We start from the raw sequence: 27,726 nt of genomic DNA, 5'->3' as shown, positions 1-27,726 counted from the left end.
TGATTTACGTAATCTAAAAACGTTGCTAAAAAATTCCGAGATACAGGCAACATTGAAAATAACATCTAATTTCTGGAGTTCCAGGAAGGCAACCCTACAGCGTCTCACACCCATTTCCCTTAGAATTGGGATAATCAATCTTTTCCTGGGTAACGTATAATATTTACAGAAAAAGGTGACATGGATGTCAGACTGATCCGATTGGTCATCACATGGGCATTTAGTGAGATTGCAGGACCAACAATTCATTGCGGTGAAGCTTAGGGCCCTAAAGAGGATGCCTAACCTAAATCGGGTCAAAATGAACCGCGAAAATTCTGTCAAAGAAAGGGTTAAGTATGGTTGGATTTTTCCTTGTGTTGATACAGATAGATGGGCTAAGACAGTTTTCTTCTCGTGTTCCACTGTCATCCTACGTTCTTCCAGATGTTTCATACACTTTGTTTTTAGTGCCTTTCGCGTGATGTTACACATGGACAAGGGATTGTCATAGTAGCCCATACAGCCAACACCTCCAAGGAAGTCCCTAATGTATGTGAACCACCTTATCCTCCCAGCATAATCCAAACTTAGTCCATCAGTTAGGATAGCAATGGCTTTCAGTCACAAAGCCAACCCCCCACACACACAACCATAAAGAGTAGTGTGTGTGTGTGTGTGTGTGTGTGTGTGTGTGTGTGAGAGTGTGTGTGTCGATATAGTGGTTTAGCATTTTTCTTTGCAGTTCTATATACTGTGAACTCAGCCCAACGGCCTTTGAGTGCTTTACATGAGCACTACATGCACATGGTCAGCTTAATTTTTTAAGTCATGGAGAGAATAAGTGATTTGCCCAGAATCACAGAATGTTGAGCCAATGCCAGGACTGAAATAGTTTACAAAGCTGGGACCTCTGTCCGTAAAACATCCTTTGTACCCCTACAGTTGTAGCTATTTCACTTCTCTTCCCACTCCCTGTTTAGGTGAACATTATGGGATGTTTCCCATCACCATGAATTCACAGTCACTCCATTTAATATCGGGTTCCTCACTACTATGGGACTGAAAATGCACAGATATGCTTCTGACTTTATTTGACACCCTCCTAATTTTCAAGGATAGTTTAACACCTGGTTGGCAGATTGGCCTGGCCTCAAATGATACAGTTTTAGATGCAAGTTGGCTTTTGAGAGCAGAATGCTATCTACCTTTCACTTCTGAGTTGCTGTGTTTGTAGCACAGATAGGGGTGCACAGACAGAATATTGAGTTTTTAATATCAATATACAAAAATATCGAGTTGCAAATATCGTGATACAGGAATAGCGACAGCAAGAACATCATGGTCCAGAATATCGACTTTAAGGTAAGAAATATCATTTTTTTTAAATATCGAATTCAGTGATATCGTTTGCAAAAATATTGTTGTTTAAAATATCGATTTTATATTAGTGTTATGTATTTTAGTATGTATTTTAAAAGTATGTGATCTAGTTTTGCTTTTGTTTTCTAATATGTGTGTAAATGTTTAGTAGTGATTAATTTTATGTTAATAACATTTTGAGTTTTTTAGTTCTGTAGCGGGGTGTGGGTTTATAGGGGAATAGGTTGGAAAGGAATTTAATTATAAAAAATTAATAACATTTTTAATTTATTAGTATTTATTTAATTTAGATTTTATAGTGTTAATTGGAGTAATTCATTTATTATTAATTAATTAATAATTGCTTATTAATTAATTGATAATTGTGTTATATTTGGGTTGTGGGTTTATATGGGAATAGGGTGGGAAGTAATTTAATTATAATCAATTATTGAATATTTTTTATTTATTAGTATTTATTTAATTTAGATTGTATAGTGTTAATTATGTTAATATTTTTTCTTATTAATTGGTTGTTAATGTTTAATAATTAATTACTTGAAAATTAGATTAATTGTTTTATTCTTTTAGGAGGGAGTTGTGGGTCTATAGGGGAATAGGGTGGGAAGTAATTTTAATTCTAAAAAATTAACTAATATTTTGTATGTATTAGTATATATTTAATTTAAATTTTATAGTGTTAACTGTGGGAATTCATTTATTATTAATATATTATTAATTGGTTGATAATTATTATTAACTAATTGGTAATTATGTTAATTGTGTCAATTCTGTAGAGCGGGTTTTGGGTTTATAGGGGAATAGGTGTGAAGTCATTTATTTAAAAATAATTAATAATTAATTGTAAATTAATGGCAAATTAATAATTAAAAATTAATGATGGAAATTGTGTAATTAATTTGAGATGTGAGTTGTGGAGTTAATAGTGGTAAAGGGTGGGAAGTAAATTATTTTCATTTAATTAATACGATGTTAATTGATAATTTTTTAATGTAGAATTAGTTATGGAAATTGTGTAGTGATTTTTAGGTGTGTGTTGTGGTATTTATTGGGGTAGAGGGTGGAATGTATTTTAGGTTTTATTAATTAATAATTCTTGCTAATTATTATTAATTTATTATTTGATAAATATTTATGGTAATTGTTTACTATTATATTGTGTGCAGATTTTGGTTTTATAGAGGTAATGTTCGGTGAATAAATTAATTTTTTACTGGTTTTTTTAATGTACAATTTGTTTATTTGATAATTAATTATGTTAATTATGGAGGTAAACTCTTTTGGAAATTTAGATGTGTAATGTGAATTGTGTGGTGTTATAGGGTAGGAAATGAAAAATATTTATTTTATGTAACAAATAATGTTTTTGATTATAATTTATTTCTTTAAAATAGAGTTATTTTTGTTTTAATCATTTTTTTAAATGTGTATACTATAATATTTGTAGGTACATTTTTTTTTATTATATAATATAGCATGTTTCTATCTTTTGTAATTTTTATGATTTTTATACTTTTTGCTGTTGGTTTTAAAAAAATTTGTATTGTAGTTGATATTTTGTTTGTTTTTAATTTTGTATTGACTTCAGTGGGAATATAAATGTTTACCCCTCTGCTATCCAAAAGTTTCCTTACTGTTGCACTCAAGTCAAGTCAAGTCAAGTCAATTAAAACTCTATTCGGCTACGTTCTGGCCATAAGAGTACATTTTACATATAAAACATGTGCGTTATAGACCAAAATACACTGGGTTAAAATACATTCAGAATGAAAGACATGTTCTGATGACCCGGGTCATAATTGTTAACTCAGCATATTATTTCTTTTACGAATTGCCCCTGATAAGAAAAGTGCGACCCCGTAACAAACAAATGGAGAAGAAAGTATTTGTAGGTAGATCAAAGCTGGCCTAACTTGTGCAAATTGGCTAGGGTATATTTACTGGTAATCATGAGTAGATTCATACATTGTTCCACTGTACCCCTGCCTTTGCGAAAACCAAATTGTAATTCTGACAACACTTCCTTTTCTTCCAACCAGGTTGCTACGCGATCTACAATTACTTTACCCATTATTTTTGCAGCGGAGTCCAACAAAGAAATTGGGCAATAACGTCCCGAGTCTTCCCTAGCACTTTTAAAAAAAAATGTCAATACCACCGCCGTTGACCATGAGTGTGGTTGACCTACCCTTATGGCCACATTGAACACTCCGGTAAAAAGTTTTTCCCATGTCACCCGGGTCTGACTTATAGAGGTCCACAGGTATACAATCAGGACCAGGAGCTTTCCTGGCGGACATACCCTCAATGCTTTCTGAACCTCTTTTACATCCAGAGTTAAATCGAGTGGTAGAGCACTCGGTAAACAGGAAGGGCCTATGTGTTCAGTGACAACCTCGGAAAATATTTGTTCAAAGTGGCTAACCCACCGGTCGGCTGGAATTACATACTCTACTTTTGTTGTAATATTATCTTTGAAAAAGGAGCTGTTTACCACTTTCCAAAATGTTGCACTATCGGCTTTTGCGCTCGTCTGTGTTAGATCGTCCCATGCCTGCTCCCTTAAAGGAGCCTTCCTTGATTTTAAAGCTGTATCATATGCTTTTCTATGGGTTTTTATCAGGTCAGGAACTCTAGATGCGCTATTTATAGCAACCATAATGGCTTTATGGGTTTTGGAGCAATCAGCATTAAACCACTTTGCCTCATTTGTTCCTGCCTTGATCTTTTTACTAGTTAATTTTTTACCAATTAGCTTACTTATTTATCATATTCCTCTAGTACTTCTGTTGGCTCACTGTGTACATTTAGGCAGTGCTCAATTTCCTCTTTGCCCTCAGTATATAACTCAGCTAAAAAGAGCTCCGGAAGAATTTTCTCCCATCTTGTTTTCTGACCCTGGGCTGTAGGCCGAAAGTCCCCATTTGCCAAGGTTTTTGCTCCGCTCCCCGAAAGACCAAAAAACCTTTAGTTTCCACAGTGATGGGATTATGAGTGCTAAAACCAGTTTGAACCACCCTGACCTCCCGCATTTGTTGATATAAGGGGGCTGAAATACAACGTAATCTACAGTGGAACTCCATCCTCACTGGAGTGGGAATGTTAAATTTGACCCCTCCGCTATCCAACACTTTCCCTATTGTTGCACTCACTGGAGTGGGAAAAGTAATTTCCACCCCTCCGCTATCCAACACTTTCATTACTATTTCACTCACTGGAGTGGGATAGTGATTCTTACATCTTCGCTATCCAACAGTTTCCCTACTGTTCCACTTACTGGACTGTGAATAGTAATTTGTACCCCTACGCTTTCCAACACTTTCCCTACTGTTGCACTCACTGGAGTCGGAATAGTAATTTTTACCCCTCCGCTTTCCAATATTTTCCCTACTGTTGCATTCATTGGACAGGGAATAGTCATTTTAACCTCTCTGCTATCCACAACACTTTCCCTACTGTTGCACTCACTGGAGTGGGTATAGTAATTTGTACCCCTCCGCTATCCAACACTTTCCCTACTGTTGCACTCAATGGAGTGGGAATAGTAATTTTTACATCTTCGCTATCCAACAGTTTCCCTACTGTTCCACTCACTGGACTGTAAATAGTAATTTGTACCCCTCCGCTATCCAACACTTTCCCTACTGTTGCACTCACTGGAGTGGGAATAGTAATTTTTACCCTTCCGCTATCCAATATTTCTCCTACTGTTGCATTCAGTGGAGTGGGAATAGTCAATTTTACCCCTCTGCTATCCAACACTTTCCCTACTGTTACACTCACTGGAGTGGGAATAGTAATATTGACATCTCAGCTATCCAACACTTTCCCTACTGTTGCACTCACTGGAGTGGGAATAGTAATTTTTGCCCCACCGCTATCCATAATTTTCCCTACTGTTGCATTCAGTGGAGTGAGAATAGTATATTTTACCCCTCCGCTATCCAACACTTTCCCTAATATTGCAGTCATTGATGTGGGAATAGTAATTTGTACCCCTCCGCTATCCAGCACTTTCCCTATTGTTGCACTCACTGGATTGGGAATAGTAGATTGTTCCCCTCCGCTATCCAACAATTTCCCTACTGTTGCTTTAATTGGACTGGGAATAGAAATGTTTACCGCTCTGCTATCCAACACTTTCCCTACTGTTGCACTCACTGGAGTGGGAACAGTAATTTGTACCCCTCTGTCAATTAACACTTTCCCTACTGTTGCTCTCACTGGAGTCGGAATAGTAATTTTTACCCCTTGGCTTTCCAATATTTTCCCTACTGTTGCATTCATTGAACAGGGAATAGTCATTTTTACCTCTCTGCTATCCAAAACACTTTCCCTACTGTTGCACTCACTGGAGTGGGGATAGTAATTTGTACCCCTCCGCTATCCAACACTTTCCCTACTGTTGCACTCAATGGAGTGGGAATAGTAATTTTTACATCTTCGCTATCCAACAGTTTCCCTACTGTTCCACTCACTGGACTGTGAATAGTAATTTGTACCCTTCCGCTATCCAACACTTTCCCTACTGTTGCACTCAATGGATTGGGAATAGTAATTTTTACCCCTCCGCTATCCAATATTTCCCCTACTGTTGCATTCAGTGGAGTGGGAATAGTCAATGTTACCCCTCTGCTATCCAACACTTTCCCTACTGTTACACTCACTGGAGTGGGAATAGTAATATTGACATCTCAGCTATCCAACACTTTCCCTACTGTTGCACTCACTGGAGTGGGAATAGTAATTTTTGCACCACCGCTATCCATAATTTTCCCCACTGTTGCATTCAGTGGAGTGAGAATAGTATATTTTACCCCTCCGCTATAGCAGACGGTGGTGTTAACAGACACAATATCAGAACCAGTTCACAAATAATCCAGATTTAAGTACTGTACCGGAACATTACTAGAACTCATTGGCCCCCTGAATTCCAAGCTATTTTAAATTAACTGTTTTAAACTCATTTTATCAGATTCATTTTTATTCATTTTTTTGTCATGTTGCAAATTGTAAATGGTTTTTTTAACCAATCAATAAAGAAAGACTAGAAGCTACCCTCCGCTATCCAACACTTTCCCTACTATTGCACTCATTGATGTGGGAATAGTAATTTGTACCCCTCCGCTATCCAGCACTTTCCCTATTGTTGCACTCACTGGAGTGGGAATAGTAAATTGTTCCCCTCCGCTATCCAACATTTTCTCTACTGTTGCTTTAATTGGACTGGGAATAGAATGTTTACCGCTCTGCTATCCATCACTTTCCCTACTGTTGCACTCACTGGAGTGGGAACAGTAATTTGTACCCTCTGTCAATTAACACTTTCCCTAATGTTGCAGTAATTGGGATGGGAACAGTAATTTTTACCCTTGTGCTAGCCAACACTTTCCCTACTGGTGCACTCACTGGAGTGGGTATAGTAATTTTTTTCCCTCCGCTATCCAAACCTTTCCCTACTGTTGCACTCAATGGAATGCAAAATATAATGTCAATTTTTTTTTGATATATGAATGCATTAATTTATAATATAACTTTTATTTGGTACATCAATAGTTTTTTACATCTATATTATTTTTTTGATATTTTAGTAATTTACTTTATAAAGATAGGAAGTCGATATTTTGGCAAACTATAATTTTGTGTCGATATTTGTGTATTGGGATATTTTGGTCATCGATATTATGTCAGTGATCCACAGAAAGGAATGGACAAGGGCAAGACATGGTGCTGCACTACTTGGGTGTGGGAGAAATGCCCACATATTTGTAAATTGACATATTTCATTCTATTAGAAATGCAATTTAAGGCATATTTAAATGCAAATAAAATGCCTAATTTAGAAATGACTCACACATTGCATCCCTTTCAGTAGAACAAATTAATAAAAAACAATATATATTGTAGAGGGACAAATGTAGTTGCATAAGATGTTATTAGAAATTATCATTTATAATTGAAATTTATTTTTAATTTAGCACCAAGCAACTAAACTTTACCCTATGTAGTGACTAGTCCTGATGTTTTCTTTTCAACCTTTGGTCATAGTAAAATATTCTGTGCAACAGTCTAACATTGATGTCATCCTAGAAATGTGCTAACTTTAATATTATGTTCATTTAATTTCTCTCACCCATGTTACATCATTTCCACTAAGAATAATAGACTTATTGAAACTTTAAAGAATGATGTGATATAAACTTATTAATGTCACTTCAAATTAACTTGCTATATAATTTCAAATTTGCTGACTAGCCTTTGCTTATGAATTGAGACTCATAATGCATCGTTATCTTAGGCTGGAGGGTTCTCATGGGAGCCTTCCCTCATGTAACAATTACCATAGATAACTGTATCAATCCAGATGATGAGAATGCAGAATATGGGAATCAGAAGAAGATGCATTGTGTGACTGACAACACCACCTTATGAGCTGTTCTGATTGGATATAGAATGAAGGCATTTCGAAGAAATGATACATGTTCTAAAAGGCTATAATAATGAGTGTTCCTAGCTAGATGGACATCAAACCTCTACCCTCCCTTTGCTCATTCGGTAGTCTTGCTGCTGGATTTCTTCTCTACCTAAGACTCAACTTCAGGGAGAGTTGATTCTTTTTACATATCTGTAGGTGGTTCCTTTATTAATTTGTGGTTGATGCTACTGCATAGATCACTATTCTAAAACAGTTGCTACTGCAATTGTGGGGAACTCAGCTCAGTTTTCCAGAACTGCTCCTCATGAGAAGTGTGTCCTTTATTTACTGCTCTTTCCCAATAGAACTCTTTATGGGTTCTTGTGTAGAATAGGCCCCTTAGCTAGTTTATTGTGTTTCTTTATGAAACACATGACCTGACTGCTGATTTCTAATCCCTCCTTTTATTTCTATAAATTGCTAAACTGAATAAGGAAACTGTGAGACTCTAACCGTATAGATAAAATAGAGCCTTTAAAACTATCATAACCTCTCATCATTGACTGCTCATAAATTATAAAAGACTATGATGTTAGATGACTTTATTTCACAGCACAGTGGAAAAGGGCCATTGACCTCCCTGGTGCCTGGAGGATTCCCCATGGTGCCTTTTGTGAGTGGATGTATGTAAAGATTTGAACCATCAGGAGTGTCCATTTGGGTTCCAGCAGTTTCTGTTGGCAGATTGATGGTTTTAAACCCAAAAAAGAGCTTCAAAATGAATACCCAAAGTATATTGTAATTCCTGTTTCCAGTGCCCGAATCCAGATGCCCGAATCCAGATGGAGTGACGAGCGGTCTTGGCGATTGCAGTTTTGCAGTTGTAAGTATCAATGGGGAAGAATAATGTTGTAATTGTGCTTGTGAGACTCAAGTGAATGTGTAATATGTGTACAAATCAATATTTACAGGAACAGTATTAAAAGTTATCATTGTGAAGAAGTTGATTTCCGGCTCCAAGAGTCGAAAAGATCCCCGGATATTAATCTTGTTTGCAGCGAGATTAGATGTGGAGTGGGAGGTACCATCATTCTCATCAGTAACAGTAGGACAAGTGTTGGTGGTTTATTACTTTCGTAATGGTGGTCAAACCCTATTGCGCACTAGGGTGAAGCTGCTGCGTTAATTGGTGTTAATTTTCGCCGGTCAATAAGTCACTTGTGATTGTGGAATCTTTCTGCGTGAATGAAGATCTAATTATTTCCTGTTAGAAAGGAGCAAACAAGATTGTTAACAAAATGTTGTTGTTCGAAGTAACAGGGAAAATTGTCAAGGAGGGAGAATGCTGTGAAGAGTGAGAGGTTGGTGTCTTCGGGGACGGTTCCGATCTGGGTCAGAAATCTCTCCAACCGAGCCGGATCTAGAGTGTTTTCTGACCGAGCCAGAGTCCTGCCTTCCGATCGAGCGAGTACGATGCGGCCGTATGCTGCCGGACTTGGTTCGGTCAGACTCCCATTAAAGTCAATGGGAACCGGTCGTAAGACGTGCACATGGGCTCCCATTGACTGAATGAGTACATCTCGCACAAGGTGCGCCCCCTACAGTGGGTACACATCTGTGCCATCTGTACCGTAAATGCCTGTGTTGGGGAGACCCTTGGGTCTCCCCCTGTGTCCGAGTCTTAGGGCTGCGTCCGAGTCGTAGGGCAAATGCAACTTCCTGGACGTTTTGCAAGCCGGACACTTCGGCTCGCATGGCTGTCCGACGCGTGCATCGTACTGGCTCGGTCGTAAATTGCATCCATTGCACACCACGGTTTACTTACGGATGAATGTATGGAGCGGTCCGGACCCGGGAACGACTCGGTCGGTGAATTTTGCGTTGCTCGTGTCGTACTTGCTCGTTCGTACAGCTGTACGAGTCGGGCAGAAAACACGCTTATGGCTCACACTTTTCCCGGACGGATTGCGTTCGGTGCCCTTCCGAGCAAGATCGGCCCCATAGTGTTCACACTGGGATTGGTTGGTTGGTGTGTTTCACTCTGGTATTGGTCAGTTAGTGTTTTGAACCGCACCACATATTGGACTTTGTGGGTTTGAGTTTGGATCGTGGATTGGATCAACGGCTACTGAAATTTGCTAAATGCTATTGGATTGGTCATTAAAATGTACATATATGGAACAAAATCAAAACATTTGGTTTCATGAATTATTTGTTCAATTAAATTGCAAGATTAAATGTTTAAAGGATTTTAAGAAATTTGTGAAAGGAGATGTTACTATTCCTGTTTGGTAAGGTAAGGAGCTGCCTCCTGAGGGCTCTCCAGCTTACATAATGATAATTTTGCATGGATTGAATTTTTGTTAGTTGTTGAAAGAACAGAAGCGAAATACTGAGGATGAGTGTGCATTGTTGTTCCCTGGGTATGGAATTTTTATCACAAGACTTTTAAATCATTTGATGGGAAAATTGCATGAGATGAAGCCATCACCTCAACCTATGTAATATGAAGCTTTAAAATATGGGAAGAAGTTGCAAGAGAGAAAGAAAAGGAAAAATATCAGAAGAGAGCAGGCAGAGGAATGAAGAAATAGGCAAATGCGTAGATGGAGGAAGGACATTATTGAGGGAACTAGGTTGTATCCAGTTCTTACATCAGAAGTTCAGGAGAAGGATAAAGATGCAGTCAAGCGAGAAGGGGTTTAATAACATACTGATTCATGAGATGAGATACTAGAAAAAATGCTGTCATCCCGATCACATCCTGTGACTTATAGTGATCCGGGAGAGGTAGGCACTGGTGTGAGTCAGACTGTGGCTACTGACCAGTACAGTCAGAACTAGCTCCAACTGAACAACCTTTAAAGGTTTTACAAATTGCTGCATCAGTAATGAGACAACCAATAACTGTGGTCCCCATTTACACTGACCTAGCTGTGTCACAGTAAACCCTAAGGCATCACTCTACCCCAGAGAGAGAAGGGAACAGGAGCTTCATCACCTTTAGTGATGGAGAAATACAAGGCAGGAATATCTTTTCTGAAAGGGAAGATTCCTCCTAAAGACTGGTTGAAAATTAAAAGAATGATTCAAGAATCAAGAGAAACTGTTCACAAATACTATGAAAGGTTGTTGCAGGTTTTAGAAAAGCATAGTGGAAGTGAATATCATGAACAGAAAAATATGGAGATTTTCATGTCACAGTTTGTTCTGAGATTGAAGCCTGAGATAACTTCACACATTACACAAAATGTCGTAATTTGGCAGTCATAATTGCTAGATAAAATCATACGATATGGAAAATATTACCGTAATGAATTAGATACAAAGGAGAGAAGAACTAAGGAAAAATTCATGCTAGTATAGACAAAGCTGGCTCACAAAAGGATTTAAAGTTCCATTGATGGCTGGAGGTCAGGGTATGATGCAGGGAGTTGTTCTTCCACAAGCAGCATTTGTGACAAATCCAGGAATGCGAGTGTCTCAGGGATGGGCAAGAGGTGTTCCTACAGGTATAGGATCTGGAACCAATATTGTTGCTTTGAAGAAAGTTACTGCTTGTCACATTTGCAATAGGGTGGGGCATTGGAAGCAGGAATATTTATTTAACCCTGAAAATATAGCAGGGCAGACCCAAATATACGGGTAATGACAGGTCAAAGAATGCAAATACGACTGTTTCAAAATCAAATGCATGGTCACACTCAAATGACTCCTATTATGCCAGGTCAAACGCCAAATCCCTGAATGAATAAAAATCAGTTACCAAAATCAAACCTGAATCAAAGGCAAACTGTCATGCCACAAGATCAGAACTTAAATCAGGATGTGTGAGGACAATTTCCTTTGTTTGAAATGGATGAGTTTGCCTCTGAAAATTCGCAATGATTGTGCCTGATGGAGGAAGAGGACTGTGTACTTAGTGCTTTCCTAGAGATAGAACAAAGTGGCCCATACATAGATGCAAATGTTTATGGTCAAGATGTATTGTTCTTGATCGATACAGGACCCACCAGATCCATAGTTAGAACAGTGGAAGATCCAGACTTACCTCTCTTGGGAAGAACAATCCAAGCTGTTAGTATTACAAATAAACAAATGTCAAATCATATTTCAGAAGATGTTCCAGTCAGGATAGTAAACTTTGAAGAAAAACACCAATTTGTTGTTTGTGATTCCATTCCAGTTCTTATTATGAACCTATCAGGAAGGGACTTATTGTGCAAATTGAATTGTACAATTTATTGTGCACTGGATAGTTTTGCATTTCAAACTCATGATGAGGACGTTGATTTCAAATTAATGAAACAACACACTGATGTAGCAATGTTTACCATGTTGACAATTGCTGAACTGCCAGAGGATCTCAGAATGACAGTGAATACTGAGGTTTGTGATTTTACAGGAAAATAAGCCAGACTTATAAAAGGGGTAGAACCAGTCCATATCCAAATAAAGCCAAATACAGTCTTCAAAAAAACACCGCCTAATCCATTATCCACCGTAACATTTGATGGGATACATCCTGAAATTGAAGATATGCTTCAAAAGGGAATATTGAAAGAATGAATTGGTAGCCCATGTAATTCTCCAATGATAGGAATTTAGAATCCCAATGGGCAATCTAGAATATTACAAGATCTGCAAAACATGAATGAGATTATGGTGCCTTGTTGCCCTGTTGTGCCAAATTCTGCTACTGTTCTTTTCCAAATTGTATGTACTGCAGAATGGTTTACAGTCATTAATTTGTGTCAGGCTTTCTTTTCAATGTCTTTGCATGAAGATAGCCAATTTTGTTCAGATTTTTTTTCCAACAGAGAACAATGGTGTGGTGTCCTCAAGGGTAAACTGAGAGTCCTTCCATTTTTAGTCAGATCTTAAAGCAAAATCTTGAATCTTAGCAAATGCCCAGGGATTCTGGACTTTTACAGTACATAGATGATTTATTGATAGCCCCAAAGTCATGAGAAGCTTGTAAAAATGCCACCATCGCATTATTGAATCACTTGGCAGAGGATGGACACAACATGTCTCCAGGTAAACTGCAGTACTGTCAAAAACGAAGCTCACTATCTGGGACACATTATTACGAAAGGAGCCAGAAAGGTGTCACCACAACGTGTGGAAGCCATCTTACAGATGAATCCACCATGAACACAGAGAGTGCTCATAATGTTTTTTGGAATTTGGGGTTACTGTCAACAATGGATACCAAATTTTTCCCTGACAGGAAAACCTCTCCTGAGGTTAACACATCAAGATGTGTCAGACCCAATCATTTGGGATAAAAAAAAAGTACCAAAGCCTTCCTGGAACAGAAAGATAAATTGTGTCATGCCACAGCTCTAGGAATGGCAGATGATACCAAATAGTTTGATCTGTTTTGCAGTTAAAGAGATGGGTGTACACTTTCAGTATTAACACAAATGCATGGATGAGCCCTAAGACCTGAGGCTTATTTTTTCGACATCCCTTGACCCTGTAGCCTCTGGACTCCCCAGCTGCCTGAAGGCGGTTGCCACGGCAGTGTAAGTATAGAAAAGAGTGAAAACATTGATTGTGATGGTTCCTCATTCTGTTGTACTTTTGCTTACCAGAACGAAAGCACAGAATGTGATTCATAATGGACTCAGTAAATATGAGCAAAGTCTCCTTGCACCCACAAATGTCACCATTAGACGCTGTAATGTGTTGAATGTTTCTACTCTTTTGCCTGAAATTGATCAAGAAAACAAGGATGATGATTTTGATCATGACTGCCTAAATGTCACTCATCTAAGTACAAAGCCTACGGTCTGACAGTAAGGAAGAACCACTGGTTGAGCCTGATTATGTCCTATTTGTTTCATTCCTACGAAGTAAGGATGGCACATTGAGAGCGGCATATGCCCTGTGCACTATAAACAATGTGGTTTAAGCCTCCTGGCTTCAATCTGTCTTTTCTGCACAAGTTGCAGAGCTAATTGCTCTTACACAAGCTTGCGGTTTATCTGCACAATTGAAAGTCATCATCTTTACAGATAGCCAGTATGGCTTTGGTGTAGTTCATGCCTTTGAGCAATTATTCATGCAAAGAAGTTTTGGGACTTTTTGAGGATTGCCCATCAGAAATGGGCAACATGCAAAGAATCTGTTGGAAGCATTACAGCTGTCTAAAGAGATTGCATTTGTAAAGTGTCACAGGACATCACACAGTTAGTGGATATGTTGCCATTGGTGATAGATTCAGTAGCTAGGTATTTTGCCTTCTTAGTGTGCAAAATCAATGGAGGTTTCACAGTAAAAGATTGTTTTCCCCTGCAGAACTGATGAAGAATGTGCTTTTGCAAAAAATATGGAAATATTTGACACTTGAGAAGAATTGAAAGGAGTACAAGAAACAGTAACAGAAACTGAACAAAATGGAAAGATCATGGCAGTTGGTACCAATAATGCAAATGACATTTGGATGTCGGAAGATTAGGAGACCAGTGTTGCCAGACAGCTTGTTTTTTTCCAATGACCAGATACTATCATGTGTACACACACTTGGGGAGAGATGCAATGGTAAGGTTTTTCAGATAAAGTTGGTTTAATCCAAGATTCCGCATAATTGCTGAGGAAAATCGCAGGAGATGTGTTACATGCCAACAACTGAATGTAGAGAAAAGGACACCAGTCAGAAGCACACACCTAGTGAAATCAAGTTGTCCTTTTAATAGGTTACAAATGGATTTTATTGAGATGCCTGTCCAAAACAAGCTGAGATATATCCTTGTGATTATAATTGTATTTTCCCGATGGGTGGAAGCCTAACCAATGAGGAGAAATGACATTCTCACTGTAGCTAAACTGTTACTCCATGAAATCATTCCTAGGTTCAGAATGTCAGTCCTTCTTCAGTCAGATAGAGGAACTCACTTCATCAATTGTTGAAGCACGTTCCTCTATCTGTGATGAATAAATGGGATGAAGTGATGAATATGCTACGTGCTGCTTTACAGATTGAACAAAAATTACACTGCAGGTATAGACCAGAAACATCAGGCATAGTTGAGGAAATTAATGGAATAATAATGTCTAGATTGGTGAATGTTTGTGCATTCTACATCATTGAAATGGCCAGATGCATTGTCTTTGGATCTGTTGAGTGTCCGGTGTAATCAAGATAGAAGGACTGGGTTATCTCATCATGAAATCCTCATAGGGAGAGCCATGAGGTTAAGTGCTGTTCCAACTAATGCCTTGGTGAACATCACTGTTGATATGATTATGGACTACTGTGAAGCCCTTGCTGAAGTGGTTTGTTCTGTTTCTCCTCAGGTATCAGCTGCTACATCATATCCCCATCACGAACAGTGCCACAACATCAATCGTGGAGATTAGGTCATCATCAAGAAGCACGTTCAGAGGATCTGGTTTGAACCCTGATGGAAAGGCCCCTATCAAATTCCGCTTACGACAAACACAGCTGTTAAATGTGCCGAAGTCTCAAACTGGCTTCATGCCTCACACACCCAGAGAGTGAGCAATCCAGAACAAGGATCCATGGTCTGTGATCCTGAAAGAAGAGCACTAGCGGTTGCACCACCAGTGTAGAGACCAGACCGACCTATGGCACCTGCAAGAGAGAAGGCACAAGAACAAGCAGCAGAAGAAGTAGAGGTGCAAAAAGGAGTAAGGGGTGAACACAGAAGACAAGTACAAGTTTCTGAAATATTGCGAAGTTTGATCAAAATCTTAAGTGAAGGAATTATGGAGGCTAAAACTGAATTTGGAGTAGAGCAAAATGTCGATGAAGAAAGAAGCTCTGAAGCTAAGAGACAGTGTCGACAAGCTGAATGGCTAAGAAGTTCATGTGAAAAGGAAATAAAAGAATGTTCATTTATTACCTTTATTCCAGAAAGAGTGCCTGAAGAAAGTGAACAGAGGATAACAATTTGCCTGACTCAAATCATCAGGTGTTGAGAAGACCTAAGAGAACTCAAATTCTTTGCAGAAGATATTCAGTTCCTGATTGGTCATATTACATGAACCCAGCATTGAATGTGAATGTGGAAGACATATGAAGGAAAATCCTCAATTGCTAGAACAACCCTGAAAATAAAATAAAAACAACATTTGGGAAATAGTTTAATAAAAATCAAGAAAAGAGTTCAACGATACAAGATCAAACATTGAACTATGTCTATTAGATGGTTGTTATTTTAGTTATTTGTTTTACAGAAGACAAACCTGGGTCTGGGAAGAAAGTTACAGAATAATATGGATAACTTTTTAGAAGAACACGGAGTAGGGTTAAGGATTGTCCACACGAACCTGTTCAGAAGAAAAGAAGAAAAAAAAGAAAAGGAAAAAGGAACAACTAATTGAAATTATTGACTCACAGACATGTGTTGCATTAGAAGGCATTTTATATACATTATGTGTGTGGTTTTCATTGTAACAGTTATCATGATATCTATAGTAATAATAGTGGTCTATTTGACCCCTGAACCTGAAACACCTAGGGGCCCATTAGGATGGCGGGCATATTGCCCCCGCCAGGCTGGTGGTAGCCACCGCCGGCCTGGCAGGGGCAATACGCCCGCCATCCACACCTAAATGACCCCCCGCCATATTAGTATGGCAGAGGGGACCGCGGCGGACAGATAGACCGTCTGCCGCTTTTCCGCCCCGGTCTCCTTATGACCGGGGCAGAAAAGGTCTAATATGGTGGCGGTGTCTAATAGACACCGTTAGCCATATTAGCATGGGCTTTCTTAGATGCCTTTCCGTGGCGGCGATGCTGCCACGAAAAGGCATGCGGTCTTCACTTTGGGGGCCCCCTGCGGCCCCCAGAGTGAAGGAGAGGTGAGGGGTGCACACGGGGGGTACCTGTGGTACCCCCCTGCATTTGCATAAACAAAGTGGCAGGCACCGCGTGGTGCATGCCGCTTTGTTTATGCAAATGCATACGTGCATTTTTAGCATTGTTGCGGGCGGTGCTGAGAGCACCGTCCGCCACAATGCTAAAAATGCAGGATGCACCCGCCACAGTGGTGGGCGCATCCTAATACCCCCCATGGGACCCCCGCCCTCATGGCGGGCGGTCCCAATACCCGATAGGCACCATCCTTATGACCCCCCTAGAGTTCACATTACTAATGATTATGCACAGAATTTCAGAAACAACCCCTTTACTAAACACTTTAGAAATTTTAAAGGAGTTTACTCTACTAATGTTTATTCTAGGTTAATGCAAGAATACACAACTGCTTTAGATATTAAGGATTTCTATGTTTGTGCACATTTGCCATCTTCAGTTTCAGAGGAAGGCACCTTCTATCACCTACCCCTATCTTATGTAATCTCATGTAGCATTTTGCTATCATTAGCTTATAGGGGGAACATTTCAATTTTTTTATTCCAATTATGATTCAGTGCTGTCAAAAGTACCTCTGAGCGAAAGTATGAATTTACACCTGCAAAGAAAAACAATGGTCACAGCTTGGTATTATTTCTTCCCCCATTTACCAGTAAACACTGTCGAAGCTTACAAAAGAAATTTAACTTGTCTGATGCATCCCGAACAAAAGGCATGTATCATGATGTTGGAAGAAAGATACATGAACATGAAAAAACTGATTATACAGAAGATATATTAGAATATGTATAGAAAAAAGAGGAAAATGATTTAGAAGAAAATTAACAAATCCAAAACTTAGATTAGACACCTAACATAAAGGAAAGATTTGCTTTTATAAGAGACTAACACAAAAGTGAACAAGACATGTAGGAATGAGCCGTTGTTACCACACCTTTGATTTATTTGGGGGGAACTTGGCAAATATTACAGGGCGCTGAGAATGTTATTCCTGGGGTATACTACATTTGTGGACAAAATGCCATTTAGGTATTCTTATTCCAAAAATGTATCATGTCAATAGTATAGAAGCATTAACTCCAACACCACCTCATAGACATAACCTGGAGTGCAGGGGGAGGAGCCTCATTAACTGGAGATATATTTGGAGTAGTGATACCACCTGTGGCGATCATTTTAAAAAGATCAAAAAACTGGCCACATTAGTGGGCAAAATGGCAACTAGTAAATCTGGAGCTTTATTACTAATTAATAAAGACTTAATTGCTAGACGGTCTATGGTTTTGCAAGATCATTTTGCATTAGACATCTCTCTGGCCGAGAAAAGGGGGAGTTGTCTCATGCTGAAGATAACACACTGATGTTCTTTTATCTCATATGAGAGTAGGAAAATAGAGCAGTTTGCAGGAAATATATCAAATTTGAGACATTAACTACAGAAATTGGAAACCCCAAGTCTGTATGAAAATTCCAGGAAAGGTTTAAACACAATTGGCAATTGGTTCTCAACAGCTGGGAAGGGAATATTAAAAGTAATATTAATGCCCATACTAATTGTCGGATTACGCCTGAAATTCCTACATATCCTATATTTGGCCTGTAGATATATACTACGTAAAAGACATGACGCTTATCAACAAAGAAGTTTTGAAAAGGACATGGGTCTAGGGGGAATAATGAATGACAACTATATGAAGACACTACAACACACAAGGGGGATGAAGAGGAAGACACGGGATGCATTTGAGGATGAAACTGGATTTTAGATTCGGTTGTGGAGGTGAAACTAACAATTATTGTGATGACATACATCATCAAGAGGGGGAGTCTGAGAGAAATGTCCACATATTTAGAATTCAACAAATTTCCTTCTAATAGAAATGCAATTTAAGACATGTTTAAATGCAAATAAGATGCCTAATTTAGAAATGACTCTCAAATTGCAAATGAATAAAAATCTAAATATATTGTAGAGTGACATATGCAGATGCAAAAGATTTTATTAGAAATGCTTCATCTATAATTCAATTTTTTTAACACGTTGCACCAAGCAACTAATTTAACCTTTCCAACAACTAGGCTGAGGCTTTCTTTTTTACCTCTGCTCATAGTAAAATATTCTATGCAACAGTCTAACATTGATGTCATCCTGGAAATGTGTTGAATTTAATATTATGTTCATTTAGTTCTTCTCACCCACTTTAAATCATTTCCACTAAGAATAATAGACGTATTGAAACTGTAAAGAATGATGGTGATGTAGACTTATAAATGTTGCTTCAAATTAACTTGCTATAGGTTTTCACATTTGCTGACTACCCTTTGTTTCTCCATTGAAACGCACAATGCATCTTTAGCTTAGGTAAGAGGGTTCTCATGGGAACCTTCCTTCATGTAACAATTATGTAAGAATACTGTTTGAATCCAGATGACTAGAGTGTTGACTGTGGAAATCGGAAGAAGATGCATCGTGCGACCGACACCACCTTACGAACAGTTCTGATTGTATATCGAATTAAGGCGTTTCAAAGAAATGTTATGTTATGTTATGTTATTAAGCTTTTGTATAGCGTACAGCTACTCACAAGGAGTGTCCCGACGCTTTCCACCATCAACTCATAATGAAATAACACAACACAGCTAAAAACAGACAACAGAACAAAGCAAAAACAATAGGCAGTTAAAACAGACTAGGAGTTAAAAAGCCAGGTCTTCAGGCCCCTCCTAAACTGGAGCAGGTTGGCAGTACTCCGGAGAGAAAATGGAAGCAGATTCCAAAGCTGGGGGGCTCTGCAGCCAAAAGACCGCCCTCCCGCACGGGCCTTCCTCACCCGTGGAACCACCGCTTTACAAAGAGCTTCCGAGCGGAGGGAACGAGCTGGACGATAAAAAGTCAATCTCCGCTGCAGATATCCCGCTCCTGATCCATGCAGAGCTTTATGCATCAGGGTCAAGGATTTAAACTGGATCCGCTTCCTAATGGGGAGCCAGTGAAGCGTCTGGAGCAGCCCGGAAGCTCGAGCTCGTCTCCCTAAGCCAAAGATCGCCCGGGCAGCAGAGTTCTGCACCACCTGAAGGCGCTGGACCAGATAATCGGGAAGGCCGAGAAAAAGAGCATTGGCATAATCTAGCCTCGAGTACTAGAGTCTGATACATGTACTAAAATGTTATAAAACGATTGTTCCTAGCTAGTTAGATGCCACACCTCTACCTTCCCTCTACCCACCTGGTAGTCTTGCTGCTGAACTTCCCATCTACCCAAGACTCTTCTTCATGGAGAGTTGAATCATTTTAGATATCTTGAAGTGATTCCTTTATTAATTTGTGATCAATACCACTGCACAGATCGCTATTCTAAAAAAAATTGCTACTGCAATTGTGGGGTACTCAGCAGAGTTTTCCAGAACTGCTCTTCATGATAAGTTTGTCCTTTATTACCTGCCCTATTCCAACAGAACTCTTTCTGGGTTCTTGTATAGAATAGGTCTATTAGCTAGTTTATTAAGTTGCTTTATGGAACACATGTACCGATTGCTTATTTCTAATCCCTGCTTTTATTTCTGTAAATTACTAAACTGAATAAAGATATTTGAGACTCTAACCTTATGGATCAAATAAATCCTTTACAACTATCTTAACCTCTCATCATTGACTCATCTGTAAGTTATAAAAGACTATGATGTTTTGATGACTTTATTTCACAAGGAGTTCCCATTCTGAGCACGATGGAAAAGGTCCATTGACCTTTCTGGAGTCTGGAGGATTACCCATTTTGCCATTTGTAAGTGGGTGTATGTAATGATTTAAACCATCAGGAGAGACTTTTCGGGCGCCCGCAGGTGCCAGGCATAGGATATAAAACTGAGGTATGGTCTGATGTTGCATTAACTCTGATGTAAAGGAAGTAGATTGCCATAGATGCATAAACCAAGACCAAAGTCAGGTTAAAAAATGTAGATGCCTAATAACATTATCCATAACATTCTGCTTCCAAAAGGAGACTGTATGTAAACTGAGGTGCAGATACTGCTGACCAGCTTGACAAAGAAATCTTATTAAAATGTAGACTGACATTCTGGTCATTCTCTGAATCTCTCTTTTTGAGAGTGACACCCTTACATGCTGTCATCAACAACTGTAGGCTGCAACGAAATGTAAAAAGACATTCATTAAGTTACCCCCTCCGCAGAAGGTTCCATCCATATGACCCCCCCGACAGCAGGTTTGGAGCGTGCATCCCATGTTTTTTTTTTTTTCTTTTTAAGTTTGATTTTATTGAAGAAATAAAGAAGGGGAGGGGAGGGAGGGAAAGGGGGAAGTAGTAGCTAAAATGAGTACATAAATGAAATAAGCAATACAGTAAAAACTCTCATGAAAGGCGAATATAACAAGGATGAGGATTTCAAGAACATATCATATGTATACGAATGAAAGTTACAGTACAGTATAATAACATTTAAAATCATAGCAAAAAGGCAATAAGAAAATCATGGGGGGTTTGCATACCTCAACTGTACTAGAGTCTGGAGAGGCATGTACTGGAGCAGAGGAAGAAAGATATGTTACCAAAGGAAGCCAGGTCAGGTCACGTTTAATTGCCAGGGAGATGGGGGACACTTAATTGGTATTTTGGCGGTGATGAAAGCAGACCGCATTCCACCAAGATTGGTAGGAGACATTTGCAGCTTGCTTCCAGTTAGAAGTAATGGTATGGAAAGCCACAGCAATTAAAGGGTCAAGTAATAGGTAGTGACGAGGGGACTGAGGAAGTTCCGGTGATAGGGAACCTAGAAAAACTTGTGAAGGGGAGAAGGGAACCTGAAACTTGAAAATCTTTTGTATTTGCTTCCAAATTAGCTGCCAGACTTGGAAATGGGAGGACATTCAAACAACATGTGTTTGAGATCTGCAGAGGGACAGGAGCATGACCAACAAGTAGAGGGAGTATCTGATGAAAAACGGGATAAAGTAAGAGGGGTAAATAAAGTTCTATTATAAACGAAGTATAAAGTTTGGGTAGTATTAGCAGCTCTAGAGGTCTTATGAAGTTTAGTCCATATTTTATCCCAAAAAAGCACCGGCCAATCCTGAGAAAGGTCCGATTCCCAAGCAGTCTCGATTTTAGATTTTAGTCTATCATTAGTATAACGGAAAGAATTATGAAGAGCAGAGGCAGAAGGAGAGACCTCCAATAATAAAGAAGTGGATTTGCATTCCAAAGGAATATCATTAGAAGATGATAAGGAACGAAGATATAAGATCAGGACTGGGTAAAGAGCAGCGTATTGTGATTGAGCCAAATAGGGCAGTGAGAAAGAGGATTGAAGGTCCTGAAAGGACAGAGGAGTATCATTAGAAACCAGTTAAGAGATCCAACATAATCCTCGAGAGTACCAGGTCTTCCAAAAGATGGTGCAATTGCGAATTTTGAGAAGTGAATTGTTCCAGATTGGTTGTTCATGGATGGAAAGGAGGGAGGGGTAAGATGAAGTTAAGTAGGGTAGAAGAAGATTGAGAGAATGAGAAATAACAGGTGTACGAAGACAAAGTGAAGAAGATGTAAAGGACAAGAATTCTCGAAAGGTGAAAGGGGAAATAAAGGAAGATTACATACTCAACCAGACAGGAGGATAATGAGGAAGGTCAGAAGAAAACCAGCGGGTTGATTGTTTCAAAGAGAAGGCTCGATGATACTCTCTAAAGTCAGGAAAGCGTACTCCAGAATGGGCCTTGTCCTTACGTAAGGAGGCAAGAGCTATCCGAGGGCATTTACCGTTCCACAAAAATTTCAGTAATAAAGAATCAATCTTTTTGAAAAAAAAAAGTGGAATGTGCAGAGGAAGCATGGAGATAGTATAAAGAAGAAGGGGAGATAACATCATCTTAATAGAATTGAGCCGACCCCACCAGGACAGAAAGAGTGGGTTCCAACGTGTGATAGCCGTATCCATTTTCTTGGAAATATAATCGAAGTTTAGTTTGAGAGTATCAGATAAGAGAGGGGCAAACCAAACACCAAGATATTTGATTTTAGATGGCTGCCATGAGAAACCTGTGTGAGAAAAAAGATGCTTCTGGCAGAGAGGGTTTAAAGGGAGAATTTCGCATTTATCGGCGTTTAGGCGATAACCAGATACTGCAGAAAAGAAAGAAACCTGCTGAAGAAAAGAAGGAATAGAGGAGACAGGATCAGAACAATAAAAAAGATTATCATCAGCATAAACCGAAAGTTTAACCTGGCGAGAACCAAATTGGAAACCGGATATACTGTCATCCAGACGGATTTTAGTAAGGAAAGGCTCCAAAGCTAAAACAAAAAGCAAGGGGGACAAAGGACAACCCTTTCGAACTCCCCTATTTAAAGAGAAGTAGTCCGAGGACATCCCATTGACAAAAATAGAAGCCTGAGGATTAGAATAAAGTAAGGAAACAATAGAAATTAATTTGGAAGGGATGCCGATCCAACGCAAAGCCTGAAACATAAAATCCCACCCAATCCTGTCAAAGGCTTTCTCTGCGTCTAAAGAGATAGCCGCGAAAGGGAGAGCCAGAGAGGAAGCCTTGCTAAGTATGTTAAGGAAGACACGCGAATTGTCGGAGGAGAGACGCCCCTTGACAAAACCCGATTGTTCAGGGCCAACCAGATCTAGTAAGAGGGGATCTATGCGTAATGCTAATATCTTAGCTAGAATTTTATAATCAGTATTGACCAGGGATATTGGTCTGTAATTCTTGCATAAAGAATGATCCTTATCCTCCTTGGGAATCAAACAAATTAAAGCCTGCTGGAAAGAACCGCTTGAAGAACCCGCTCCAAGGAAGGATTGAAATAAGAGTAAAAGTTTAGGAAGAAGGAGAGAGGCGAAGTGGCTATAAAATTCGAGAGTGAAGCCGTCAGGGCCTGGAGACTTACCGTGCCGTAATTTAGAAACAGCATGGGAGATTTCCGAAAGTGAAATGTCTCGTTCCAGGGAATTAAAATCAACATGGGAAACCGGAGGAGAGGGAAAAGAATGAAAGTAAGAAAGAAGATCTGCAGACTCCGGGACTCGTTCGGGAGTATAGAGATTGTCATAAAATTTGACAAACTCAGTAGGAATTTCTTTATCCTTAAATCTAGATTCTCCAGAAGAAGTCTTAATGGATTCAAACTTTGTACGTTCCTTTCTTATTTTTAAGTAGTTGGCCAGGAGTTTCCCCATTGTATTCTTACCTCCATAATATCGGGAATTACATTTTAGCAAAAGATTAGAGGCAGCGTCGGTTGTGAACCTATTGAATGAGATTTTTGCATCAATAAGTTTCTTAAGGGAGGTCTCAGATTTAGAAGCGTGATAGGCAAGTTCTAACGTTTAAATGTCAGCTAAAATTTGATCTGACTTGGCCTCTCTGAGTTTCTTCCACCGGGCCACAAAATTGATAATAAAACCTCTAAAGAGTCCCAAACCATAACAAAAGAGGAATCAGGGGTATGATTGAGTAGGAAAAATTCATTGGCAAAGGCAATAAATTCAGAACAAAAAGTGGGTTCTAAAAGCAGAGCATTGTTGAAACGCCATCTGTCAGAGTGAGGAGAAAATGGAAGTAAGTCAAGGTCCACAAAAACCGGAGCATGGTCGGAGAGTAGAATGGAGCCAATTTCAGATCGAATAGCGTGTTGGGGCAAGGATTTGCTAAGGAAGATATGGTCAATACGGGATTGGGATTGATGTGGAGGGGAGAAAAAACTGTACTCTCTAAGGTTAGGATTACACAGTCTCCAAATATCTACTAAAGCATTGGAGTGAAAAGCTATTACAAATTGAGTGTGCATCCTAGAGGGGACAAATTTGACTTTTGAATGTCGGTCAAGGAAGGGGTCAACAACTTGGTTACAATCTCCCCCGAGAAGTATGTAATCCCCAGAAAGGGAGGACAACTCAGTAGAGATAGAGGGCCAAAAGGACCTGTCGATCCCAGTAGGAGCGCACACATTAAAAAGGGTGAGAGGAATATTATCTATAAGCAATGTAACAATAACCCAACGGCCATCAACATCACATTCGTGAGAAATTGAAGAAACGTTTAACTTTTTATGCAACAAAATCACAACACCATTCTTCCTGGTTACCGTGGGAGAGCAAATAACATGACCCACCCAACAACGCTTGAGCTTCAGAGCTTCTACCTCAGAGAGATGAGTCTCCTGAAGGAGGGCAACATCAGTCTTGAGTCTTGCAAAGTGTGATAGAACACTTTGCCTTTTAATGGGATTATGTAATCCCTTAACGTTCCATGTTGTTACACGGAATGGAATAGCAAAGAAAAACAACTAACAGCAACATGCTCATTAATGCATAGAAATAAACTGAGAGAATTGAGAAAAATGCAAACATAGTGATAAGGAAAAGAGGATGGAAGAAGAGAAAGAAAGGAAGGAGGAAAGAAATGGAATGAAAAGAAAGAAAAAAAGAAAGAAGAAGGAGATAGAAAAAGGGAGTATGGTAGGAGAATACTGCACCGATAGTCTTAAGGGTGGAAGAAGATAGGGTGAAGGAGGTTATACACGAAAGAAAAGAGAAGAAAGGGAAAGACTGATGAAATTGAAAAGTTAAAAGAGACAGTAGAGATGTAGGAAGAAAAAGGACAGAAACAAAAAGTATCAAGAAGACAGTACAAGTCCAAAACGAACGACTGAAAGACATACTTACTTACGAACGGAAAACGCAAACGAGAACAGGGGTGATGGCGTCAAACCGAAAAAGACGGCGACAACATCTAGAGCGAACACCAGACCTCGAATGGCATAGATCCAAAGGCAGCATACAGTAACAAGAGGAAACGTCGAGGGTGGCACAAGATAGGAAAACACCTGTAAATAAGAAGAAAGAGGTAAGTGGATGAGTTATGGAAGAAACATGAAAAAGGAAGATGCTAAACAAAGGTGGAAGAGAGAGAGGAAAAGTGACAACAATAGAACAAAAATACTACAAGTATAGAACAACAAATTCAACAATATTAATGAGTCCACAGAGCGAGTTAAACCGGTCTGGAAACATCCATGACATCAGGACCAAGATGACGGAGGAACTCCTGCAGGACAGCCGGATCTTCAAATGTGGTGGTTTTGTCTTTGTATGTAACCTTAAACAGGCAGGGGTGGAGAAGGCCATAACGAGCATTGAGTGCTCTGAGCTGTGGTCGCAAGTATAGGAACCTTTTTCGTCTATCCGCAGTGGCCTTGGAGACATCTTGAGATAAATACAAACGATGACCTTCCCACAGGATTTGCTTCTTGAGTTTAGCGGCTGAGAGGACCTGCAGAAGATCCATGTACTGAAGGAATAACATGATGACTCCTCTAGGTTTAGTGGAGATTTTAGGACCAAGGCGGTGAGCCCTCTGAATATTGATAGAGGTTAAGGCTGGAGCGTCCAGAATCTTTGGGAGAAAGGACTGAAAGAACGCAGTAGGATTGGACCATTCTGTAAGTTCAGGAAGACCGTACAGGCGAAGGTTGTTCCTTCGATTTCTGTTTTCCAAATGCTCTGTTTGATTCTTAAGTAGGCGAACCTCAGCCTCCAGAGTAGAGATGTGAGAACAGGAGGATGGAAGAGAATCCGTAGTTTGTTCCAGGACGGAGACTAGGGAGTCCAGGGAGGTCCATTTGTCCTGCATGGCCTGCATATTTTTAGTGGTAGCCTCCATGAATGGCTTGAGGGCTCTTAATTCGTCCAGAATAAGGTCCATGGATGAAGAGGAAGCTGCGTTGTCAGGAGAAGGAGGGTCCTTTTTGAGACGTTTCTTGGAGGCTATGGAAGGAGATGGTTTGCCTCCATTCCGAGGTTTAGGAATTGCGCCATGCGAAGTGTCAGATTTTGACATTGTGTTACTCTCTTCCATATCTTGAGGAGGAGAATCAGAGTCTGAGCCTGCAGGTAGTTTAGTGAGTGTAGAAAGTTTCAATTTGCGGAGTTTCCCTATGTAAGAGTCAGAACAGTAGGTGAAGAGGGCAGCAACTGAGCGGAAATGGAGAGATAATAAGACCAACAGATCCTAAGCAAGGGAGAAAACTGCTGGATGTGGTTGGAAAGAAAGTAGGAGTGCGTTGAATCCTGGTATGTAGAGAAAAGGAACCCACAAATCTTTACAGCTAAAGAAAAGACATTGTAGGCTATCAGCGAGAAGCAGAATTATTAAAATGGGCAGAATGATAAAAAGAGCCGTAGCCAGCCATTGAATTGGAAAGAAAAATGGAAAATGTGAGACTCAATCATCATTATAGGCATCAAAAGTAGAAAACTGAGGAAGCATGATAAAAACAACGTCATACAGGAGTGGCAGAATAAATGACAGGGTCATGGGACCTTGCTACCACGAAAAAATAGAACTGCAAATAATGCAGGAGCAGGCAGAATCCTCATAATCTTCATTCTCCAATGTAAGAGCTCGGAGAGAGGTGAAAAGAAGACATCTTCGTGAGGCACAGATAGGAGGCAGAGAGCAAACAGCCACTAAAATGATGGCTGAAGTGATTAAGTCCAAATAACGGCCGAAAGAGTTCAATAAAAGCTTCCACAAGGTAGCAAATTGCAAGGGGGACTCACCGCTGAATAAAACCAGTATTGTCCGGTGGAGTTGAAGCTGGTAAGAAGCCCCTCATAAGAAACGCCGGCACCTCATAAATCGAAGTGCGTAGTGAATCCAAGATGGTGGCCGGGGCCAAGTCGCCCGGTCCGCACGAGTAAAATCCTTAAATCTGCACCAAAAGCTCCAAAAATGAGGGCGCTGGGCTCACCTCATATTCCGGTCCTCGATGATGTGCGCAGATAGGCTGGAGTGTTTCATATACTGCCGAATTTTAATAAAGAACCGAGGTCGGCGCCGGAGCTCCGGACCTACGCCGCCATTTCCTCTGACGCGCAAGCCACACCCCCTCGTGCATCCCATGTTTAATGTAGGACATTGCACCTCTCTCCATGGAGTGCTGTAACCATCTTGAGGACAGGGCCTTATTTCTCAGCACATTACATGGGAATTACCTTATTTAGAACTGCTCTCGAACGAATACAATATCTGTAAACATCTACCACATCTTTAATGTAACTGTTCCTGAACTACG

At 39.6% G+C, this 27,726-nt stretch overlaps 1 long non-coding RNA gene across 1 annotated transcript in view; it reads right to left on the bottom strand.

The window, feature by feature from the left end:
* LOC144771882 (uncharacterized) overlaps window positions 1-27,514 on the bottom strand; it is an 86,158-nt gene extending 58,644 nt beyond the window's left edge. Inside the window, exons 1-2 of the long non-coding RNA XR_013599532.1 lie at window positions 27,212-27,514; window positions 25,316-25,476 (exon numbers count right to left, since the gene is read on the bottom strand). This is a non-coding gene — a long non-coding RNA (uncharacterized LOC144771882). The remainder of the gene's footprint in view (window positions 1-25,315; window positions 25,477-27,211) is intronic.
* Between the last annotated feature and the right edge of the window lie 212 nt (window positions 27,515-27,726).

This window comes from Lissotriton helveticus, chromosome 8, assembly GCF_964261635.1.
Source record: "Lissotriton helveticus chromosome 8, aLisHel1.1, whole genome shotgun sequence".
In the NCBI taxonomy this organism is placed as follows: domain Eukaryota; kingdom Metazoa; phylum Chordata; class Amphibia; order Caudata; family Salamandridae; genus Lissotriton; species Lissotriton helveticus.
This window is presented reverse-complemented; position numbering and strand designations above follow the sequence as displayed.